This window comes from Lissotriton helveticus, chromosome 6 (genome assembly GCF_964261635.1).
Source record: "Lissotriton helveticus chromosome 6, aLisHel1.1, whole genome shotgun sequence".
Classification (NCBI taxonomy): Eukaryota; Metazoa; Chordata; class Amphibia; order Caudata; family Salamandridae; genus Lissotriton; species Lissotriton helveticus.
Window position 1 is genome coordinate 1,271,896,092 of NC_136067.1, and position 10,627 is coordinate 1,271,906,718.

Below are 10,627 nucleotides of genomic sequence, written 5' to 3' on the forward strand. Positions count from 1 at the left end.
GTGTTTTAATAATAGCATGTCATGGCCTAAGGTTTGCCATAGGTAACACCTCCCATCTATATGCTATTAGTGCACTTGTCCATAAGGCAAGAATAACCTCGAATATGCCAGACCAGCAGTACACTTGCACACATAACACACAAATACTCACACACAAACTCATACTCTCACACACACACACACACACACACTCACTTTTTCTCACTATATCTCTTGCACTCTTCGGATATTTATACTCTGTCACACTCACACACAGACGCACTGCCACTCACACTTCCTTTAGTCAATCTGCTTTTATTGTGTTATAAAAGCTTGCCCTGCTGCTTCTGCTATACCTGTCTTTTTTAGCGGCAAGATACCCGTAGTGGTGAACGTGCACTTTACAAATACACCTGTTATGTTATGTTGTTATGCCTTGCCTTTTAGAGAAGCTTAGTAAATCATATTCTCTATACTCTGTTAAAAAATAATAATATATTGACTTGTCAATGTTTGTTACAAGTATGATATGAATGAAAAGTGCACATCTTTAAAATAGCTGTACAGGGCATATATTTGGTTTCCCATGTGGATCAGGCAGTTACAATATTGGAAATTAACTAATCCACTTGTTTAACATGTAATATCACAGCATCCAACCGTGGATTTAATCCATTAACACTTTGCATTTTCGGATTTTCAGACCCAACTCACTATGTAAAAAAAAACCTACATGTCCTGTAATGAAGTATTGTGGTAAATGGAAGGCCAGGACTGGCTGAAGGTGTCACACGATACTCAATCTAGCAATATACCCCAAAGCCTCAGCCCTATTCTCCCTCCTCCTGCCATCCCAAATTCTGAGTCCACTATCCCCTCTATCACCTGCCCTGTTGTTGCAGATGGAATTAAGTAGGCCTCTAGTACTACGGAAAGAACAGGTATTCCGTGGATGCCTTTATAGAAATATGTGTATATTCATGAGAGTTGTGTAATTTTTATATGTGCAGAGTAAGAGTTGTGCTCATGTGGTGATGGTGAATAGCGTGAATGGTTAATAGCGTCCGTGGTGGAAGTGTAGGGTGAACAATGCGTAGATGTGAGTGTCGGGTGAGCTGCATGAATACAATGTGAGAGGTGGGCCCTGGTGAGTGTGGGGTGATAGGAGTGTGTGCAGAGTGAGAGCAGAGAGGTGTGAGTGGTGTAAATGCAGAGTGAGTGGTGTGCCTATGTGTGGTGCAGGGTGAACGGCGAGAATGAAGTGTGATCTGTGATAGTGACTGGTGAGTGCATGGTGAGAGGAGCTAGTATAGGGTGATGGTGTGTCCCCATGGGTTCCAGCAGACTATTGTGCCTGTGTGCAGCAGGCAGGGTGAACAGAGTCCCTGTTTGAGTGCAGGCTGAGAGGTGTGTCCGTTTGAGTGCAGGGCGAGAGGAGGGAGTGCTGTATGAGTGGTATGACTCCACAGTAAGTGATGTGCTTGTTTGCGTGGTGTGAGTGCAGGGTGAGTGTTGTGCCCATGTGAGTGAAGGGCGGACTATGTGAGTGACAGGAGTGCCTATGTGAGTGCACGGTGAGCGATGCAACAGTGTGAGAGTAGGGTGAGAGGAATGACTGCAGGGTGAGTGATGTGTTTGGGTGCGGGTAAAAGTGCAGAGTAGAACAAATGAATGCATATTTAGTAATGTGCTTGTTTGAGTGAGATTGCAGAGTAAGCAGTGAGAGTGACAGGTAAGTGAAGTGCCACATGAGTGCAGGGTGAGTAGTGTGCTTGTGTGACTGCAGGGTAAGTACAGGATGAAGAGCCCAAGCGCTTGGTGGGGTGGTGTGAGTACAGAGTGATCACTGTGAGTGCAGGGGGAGCGGTGTGCTCATGTGACTGCAGGGTAAGTGGAGGGAGAATGACATGAGTTCATAGCGAGTGGCAGGAGTGCAGTGTGGTCACTGTGAGTGCAGGGTGGGCGGTGTGCTACAGTGAGCGCAGGTTAAGAGGAGAATGAATGGTGTGATTGCAGGGTAACAGCGTGAGTGCGTGGTGAGCAGTGTGCGAGCAGTGAGAGTAGGGCGAGCAGTGAAAGTGACAGGTAAGAGGAGTGTCATGTGCAAAGATAATTTGATCCCACACATTAAATACAAATAATCAGTTCCACCAAGCGTAGTAGTTCACACAATTCTTTATTCTTTAAATCTTTACTTTCTTCTCTTCACAGTAGCCAATGTGTTTCGTCCTATTTAAGGACTTCTTCAGGGCTAAAAGACATAGACAATATACAATAATTTAAAACCCTTTAGAAAATATTAATGTGCGTATAACCTTAATTATTCACACAATTTATGTAAACATCCATAGCTCCTCCATTTACATATTTACACTGTTATTGTACGGGACAATCAGTCAATCGTGAGGCCATGGTCTCTCTATAAATTCAACTCCATAAGTCCATATTTACAATGTAAAACATCAGTCCAACAATTCATATTTACTATATTAAGTAATCTCACATTTGATTCTTAACCGAAAGAAGTATGGGAAACTTATTATATAAGTACTGTCTTATACTTACAACATGATTACATATCTTATTTGTATATGCACATTTAAGCATGCTAACTAGTAGCAACCAAATGAATAATTTTAAATGGGAAATGTTCATATAATTATAAGCAACATCATTGGGAGAAAAGCATGCCTAAACAAACACTTGTAAAATCACAGTCAATTACTAAGTGAACGATACACAACCTTATATAACAAATAACATCATTGAGAGATCAGTAGACTTACTATTTAATGGCCTATTATTAATTCAAATTTCACAAATGCATATCTATGGATGGTTAAGTCCTATACATCCCATTGTTGTCTTCAAATTATCAATGTTTAGCCTTCTTAAAATTATCAACGATTAGCCTTCCATCGAATTACATATAAAATCGAAAAGCTAGAGTCTGGGCAGTCATACCTTAGTATCCTTTGTTCGGAGTCTCCAGTCAAGTTGATATTGTAAGATATCATCCCTTAGGCAGTATATGGTCAATGTTGACCCATGATTCTAACGGAAACATTAAAGTCACAAGTTGTAACTGCTCGTTCATAATCCAGATTATAATAACCAATAAATCATTGCTCCATGTCACTTTAAACGTCAGGGGCAAACATCTTATCCAAACTTCATGTAATAAGGGCCAAATTCTGTTGGTTGGTCACAGAGCTTGCAATAAAATGACCACTCTATTGTTGTCCTTACATTCGGTAATTGAAAGTAGCCCCTCTATTATCCACCAGCCCCCCACTATGAATGCTGCATTATACCTTCATAACAAAATAGTGGGCCAAAGGTATTATAAACATAAACCACCACACTTCTATCCTCATGTAAAAGTGCTATTAAACAGTCGTACGGCATCTGAGTTACATTGCCATATTACCTTGTGGCTTTAAGCATCAAGCCTAATTTATGGATCAAAACATATCATCCAAACATAATATTAATGAAACTGCAATGTATTGCTTGATCACAACACTTTCAATAGCGTAGCAACTCCAATCCTATATCGTAATCATAACACTTGATAAAGGGAAACCGACAACTCTCCTAGGTCCCTCTATTATCTGGCAACACAAGACTGGAAGTATTACATTTTATTCCAATGTTCGAGTTATGGACCAAAGGTATATAAATGCAAATTGCCATAATTTCTATCTTCATCGAAAGCGCTTCCAAGCAGTCGCACGGCATTTGCATTTTCACTGCCATAACAGCAGCAACACACAATTAGTGCAAAATGCCTTCCGGCAAGGGGACTCCTACCCATCATTCTCCCTCCAAAAGTGAACTCAAAATCAAGGTTGTTCTACATGTCACATAAACTTGGATTACATTTGTAAACCAGTGGCATCCACCATACTCAAATACCCATATTAGTATCGGAGTAAATAGTATCCCTTCACACACTTGTTTGGATCAAAACCCATTTTACAAGCATTTTGATAGTACCCATACTCCGCTCACCTTTAAAACCGTGTTCAGGGCAAGTCGTCCCTCTATCCTCGTCCAGCACCGCCTAGCTGAGTCTCATTCATGTCCGGCTTTAAAATTTTCACTATATATAAAACGAGAGAGGGACCCTTGGTAACCCAAAGGACTACGGTTCAAACAGGAACTTTTTTGCAAAAATATCCTCTGGGAAAAATCTTTATTATCTCTCTGAACTTTAATTCACACTCCTAATCCAGATCACAAACATTAAAAATCAATCATACAAACCCCATCCAAACCTTGAGTCCGCTAAGTATTGGCACAAAATACCTGTAGTAAGTCAAGTGATGGTAGAGCTTTATTAAAACAATATGTTTTTCAGAGCATTACATAATAAAAAAACATTTCATCAAGAAAATCACAAAAGGACAATACATTCACCATAAAAGCTATTTGGTCCTGGTTAAAAATACAACAAAATACACAATAATATATATTATACAAGAGTTAAAAAACAAACAATAGCCTTTGTCATCGATTGCCACAATCAAAAATCAGAATTCTATCACACACCTTGTTGCCTCACACATCATATGCATCTAAGGTAATGTTCAGATCAATAGATTTGTGACTTCAATAAGAGCGTCAACGCGTTTCGAAGGTTTGTTCAAATAACACCTTCTTTCTCAAGAGTGTGGTATTGTTACTCCCGTTCTTTTAACATCTATGAACACAAATAAATACATCAAAATATGACTGCAATGTCTTCCTCTAATTAACAACCATTTCTATATTAAATATTATTCGCTAAATACTAAATGTACATATATAGGTATATGTGAACAGGATAAATATTTTATGCCAATACAGTAAACCCACATGCATCCCAATCATATCCTCAATCTCATAAACATTCCATAAAACTTTATCGACCCTTCATAATTCCTGGGGTTGTAAGAAAATCTGCACCCATTCATACACTTCTGTTCTGCAATTCTCTGATGTCTATACACTACATTTACTGGTTATCCAAAATAATGAAGTGTAACTTACTCGAGGCGATGTAAACCCAGTCTGCCTCAAAGTCATACGGACAAAATAGTCTCTCAGATGCTTCGTATGAAAACGTCCGCCTTCCTCGATTTCCAATCTGGAAACACAGAAAGACAATTTTTTCTATTACCTTTACCTACCTAATATATTCGATTTCACTACCCCTTATTATCGTAATTTACCTATCTAGGGGATTGTTCTTCCCGACTTACTTTATTAAATCTTTGTGGGGATCGAACATCTGATACACAGAGATGGACTAATCTCAAATCCGTAATACCTGCAGCCGCGTCAGTCTAGATATTAACTGCACAAATACATGTTATGGTTTTAATTATACTTATTTCTTAATTCTGGAAGATTTTATTTTAGTACCTAAATGCCCATACATACTTTGTTTTAAAACCATGTCTTCCCGCCTCTTGTGTAAATATCCTCTGCTCTTTGCGGGCACAAAAAACAGGACCGTACTATTTGCTTTCCTTCCTTATGCGGACAAAGGCTAATGTCTGTTTTTAAGCTCTCGTGTGTATATATATATATATATATATATATATATATACTCTTGTGTATTGTGTTGTATTTATAACCAGGACCAAATAGCTTTTATGTTGAATAGATTGTCCTTTTGTGATTTTCTTGATAAAATGTTTCTTTTATTATGTAATGCTCTTAAAAACATATTGTTTTAATAAATCTCAACCATCACTTGAATTACTACATGTATTTTAAAATTTTCCCTCCTTAGCCACACATGTGCAGTTGACGAAATGCGCAAACCAAAAAGGCCAGCCATCTTGTAGTGTGGCTCTTCTGATACAATCACAATTGGTCATTGATGTTAAAACTATTTATTCTTGTCTTAAATATCAACATCAGGCCAAACAAAAGAAAAGAAGGAAACAGTAATCCCTATTATATCTTTTGCCTGCTCAGAAAGAAAGCAAGGAGACAACGGACCAAGCCAAATGTAACGTCTCCATTTTCCAGCTCATGCGTGATCAGCACTACAAGCGAGACGGAAAGGCGGCTATCTTATAATGTGGCCCCTCATATACGCAAGTGGGATACCCTAATGGTTTGTATCTTGGACCATAGCTATAATGACCCATTTCAATGTTTTAGGTTTTCCCACAAGGGCATAATATCCCATTTGAGGAGAAACAAAAGGACAAACGGACCGAGTCAATTGTTTTGTCTCCGCTTTCTGGTGCATGCATAGTCAACCTTGCAAGCGGGACGAAATGGCGGCTATCTCCTAATATGGCCCTTCATATACACAAGTGGGATACCCTAATAATTCATACCTTTGACTAATGGTGTAAATGCCCTTCATTATATTTGGGCTTTCGCTCAATGTCATAGTGGCCCATTTAATTTATATACAGTTCCCATGACGGGAACACATTTCTTCCCCACTAGTCTATCTCGGATAGTATCAGAGTGAACAAAGGATCACAAATATAATTTAGCTTAAGGTCCCTCATACAAATAGCACATATGTACATATATATATATACATATGACATATGTGTATTTGCATTCATGCAATTTCATTATTCAAAAGTCATACATTATCAGGGACAACTGAATAAAATATGCCAGTATCTGTCCGAATTGTAATGCACCAATAACAAGTCTAAGCTTAATTAATTATTAATTATGCCAGTATCGGTCCAAATTGTAATGCACTAATAATAAACTTAAGCTCTCAAACGTCAAGTTTTCAAATGCTACAACAAAATGAACGTATGTTGGTAGCAGACATTGTCTTCACATTACATAAGAATGTCCCTTAAGCATGTCCCATTTTAGAGGTCAACATAAATCCTGATTGGAATTCTTATATTTTAGATTCAGTCTATTTGGGTATTATTGATGTTATCGATGATATTTGGTGTCAAGGTTGTGCTAATGACAACATAAAACCTCACTGCTAAACAACAATGGCACCATACTTTCTTGAGACTGTCGCATAAGGACCCCAATAGTCCGCAATCGCATATTTCAAATGACAGGGGATATTGTAACCACAACACTGCTTGTGCGGAATGCAGGTTAACACTGTTAAAGAAATTATGTGTATTTCATACTTCATATATCCTATGAACGGTGTGACCAATTGACAAATGATAATGTAACCACAACAATGCTTGTTAAAATTCAGGTTACAAATATTAGGAACTCTGAACTGCATGTTGAATATTTCATGTATCTTATGACTGGTATGTCCAAATCAATAATAAACATCATCCACATAATATTTCAGTCCGGATAGAGTGTAAAGTCTGACAATAAATGATGTCAGGCATATTCAACTGACACACAATGTAGATCATAATTCGTCATTATACTTAGCCAATCTCTCAAAGACATCCAATGCATGTAATAACAAACCAAATTCCAGAGAGATAAGTGCTGTAAAGCATATTCAACTACCACACAATGTAGATCATAATTGGTTATTATACTCAGCCAATCTCTCAAGGACGTCCAATGCATGTAATAACATACCGAATTTCAGAGGGATAACTGCTGTAAAGCATATTCAACTGTCACACAATGTACATCATAATTAGTTATTATACTCAGCCAATCTCTCAAAGACGTCCAATGCATGTAATAACATACCAAATTCCAGATAGATACTCTAAAACAATAATGCGTGCCTAGGCCTTGGTTACATAGCGACACTTTATAGAAAATATTGCATCTCTGAGTTGCTATTTAGGCCCTGCTGCATTGTATGTAACTTGCATATCCATTTTGCCTCTCTCTGACGTAAAGAGAGTTCCCTGTTGCCTCCTCTCTCACCACTAGCCAGATGTTCTATAGCATGGAACCAAACATCTCTGTTATTAGGAGAAGGTAGGAGTGTGCTCCCATCTTTGTTTCATGTTAAAGGGCTCCCGTGAGCCTCCGTAGCTGACGAGCTATTGGTGATGCACCTGCACGCCCGAGAGGCAACGAAGCCTGTGACTGTTGTTTGGCAGCCTTCACAGCCACCCCAAAACCGATCTCTACTGATGAAGGATATGATCCTGAAACACGAGTCGTGTCTAGAGATACCAAGTACTTACTTGCACCAATCTTGGTGGAATACTTACGAACTTTTTTCTACATCTTCAAGCCATACGAACTGCATGTACCAGAATGCAAAGGGGCGATCCCGCTGAGAAGGTAGGAGTGTGCTCCCATCTTTGTTTCATCTCTGTTATTAGGATGCTCTTCCTTTATGTGTATTGCAATTGGATACCTTTCATCCAGATTTTTTATTGCACGGACATGTTCTTGTATCCTCACCTTGAGACAGTGTAAGCTACTTTCTAAGTAGGTTTTTCCACACGCACAGCCAATCACATATACCGTGTACATAGTATTGCAATTGATGAAAGACATAATTTGGTGAGTTTTATTAGTATTGTACATAAACTCTGTAGTTTTGTTCTTTCTCAACTGACACAAAGAACAGTTGCCACAGACATGAAAACCGTTGGGCTTGGTCGGTAACCATGTTCTCCCTGTCTGATCAGTGTCCTTCTTTCTTACATAACTTGGACAGAGCTTTTGTTTAATAGTATTGCCTTTGCGATACACCACCTTCAGTTTACCTGGAATAATAACCAACAGGTTTGTATCTGTGCTCAGTATAGATTTTTTCTCAACACATTATAGATGTGATTACTGTGTTGGTTATACTGTGTAATGAGCAACACATTATTTGCTAAGTCAGTGCCTTTCTTATTTTTCTTTGATTTGTCCACATTGACGGTAAAAGTCTGTTTCCTGTCCAGTGCTTTAGCTCTTGTCTCAGCGTTATCTAGGCACGTCCTTTCATAGCCTCGAACTTTAAAATTGATCTTAATGTGTCAGAACTAAAAGGATACTCTTGACGTAACTGCACAGGAACAGAGATGCTGGCTCCCGAATCCGCCCGGGGCAACAACCTAGAGCTCGGAAAACGAGACTCCAGCCTATTACCTCTGGGGGGAAGGGGGACATTGGATAAAATAATAAACAACAAGAAGAGACACTCTTGGTTGGTTCCACTCGTCAGTCCGACCTGCAGACCACTTCCTTTCTGGATCCTGAAGGAAAATAAATCTTGGTTAGCCTAGACCCTAGATCTCTCTCTCTATATTCCCATTACCCACTAAGCTCTCTACCTACCGTTTGTTTCCAAGAGTCTTGCCTTCTCTTCTACTTCTTTTCTTGGCACGGAATATTGCTGTACTCTTTCTAATGTCTTTCCTGTAATTCACAATAGTATTACTTGTCATATCTTCAATTACTCTACGCTAAGATCTTTTATTCTAAACAATTTATTCTCATTCACTCTTTGTTTTTCGTTCCGCTCTGTTATCCTACGTGCCTCATTCTGCTCTTGGCTGCAATCTCCCTGTGAAGTAATGACACGTGGTATTATAAGAATTAATCCTCTGATTATTCGTTCTGCCTTTGCCTATATTTTTAGTTATTAACTCTGACTTACTGATTGCCATTGGTTTTTTCTATCTTGTATTAGTTCTCTTTTTAATATCTACTAATTTCTGTCTTCTGTTTTCTCTCAGGACATTACGCGACTATCGAATTCTTGTGACTAATCGAAAATCGTAACTTTTCACTCACAATACTCGGTAAGTATTCTTAGTACCTTATGCGATATCGTTCTATTCAGAATATGCCATTTGTGAAACTCTTATCTTGAACTATTGCTTTTTTTTTGCAGGTTCTCTACTTGCGGTTCTGTAGGTTGACTAGGTTCTTGACTTGGTGCTTGGCAAACCGCTGCTTCACTGGTTGCCGGTTGCTGCTGAAGTCTTTTACCGTTGTTCTTTAACGGAGACTCAACGATGATATCAGGTAATGAATTCTATAAATACGACTATGTGGGCACAGTCACGATACTCGGACACACTGGGAAGGGGTATTTGGAAATTCTAACTACGCTCTTTCTTCGCTGGGTCAAACTATAATTCTCCTCACGACTCAAACTCTGAAACGCTTCCTCTCAGGGCAATGTCCTCGGTGAAGTGCACAGTTTTCTCTCATCACGCGCCTCACCTGGATTCTGCTGACAGCTAGTTAAACACTAGACTGCTGACCGCGGTTCGAGCTGGCGGCCATCTTGAATTTCCGTTTTCTAATGTTCTCGGTCCAGGAACCCACAGTTTGTTGGGGTTTAACATAGCGACCTTTTGAGTGCGTTACTGCCGCTACTTGGGCATCGAGGGACCTAACATAATGTCCTGAATGGTATGTAGAAACTGTTCTTCCTCGCTACAATTCCTTCGAGCCCGTACCATTTCGCCATAAGGTATGGCGTTAATGGTACTCTGGGGATGGAAACTCGAAGCATGAAGCACACTATTGTATGCAGTTGGTTTCCTAAAGATCTTACTCTAAATTTTGCCATGTTTAACATACAATCTGAGGTCAAGGAAATCAATTTCTCTTTTAATATTGGTCATTGTTAACTTGACATTAGATCTATTCATAGTGAGATAAGCGGGGTATTCCTTTAAAGTCTCAGCACTACCATTCCAAATCATTAGAATGTCATCAATATGACGACCATAAAAGATTATTTTGTCAATCTATTTTTGGGCTCCTC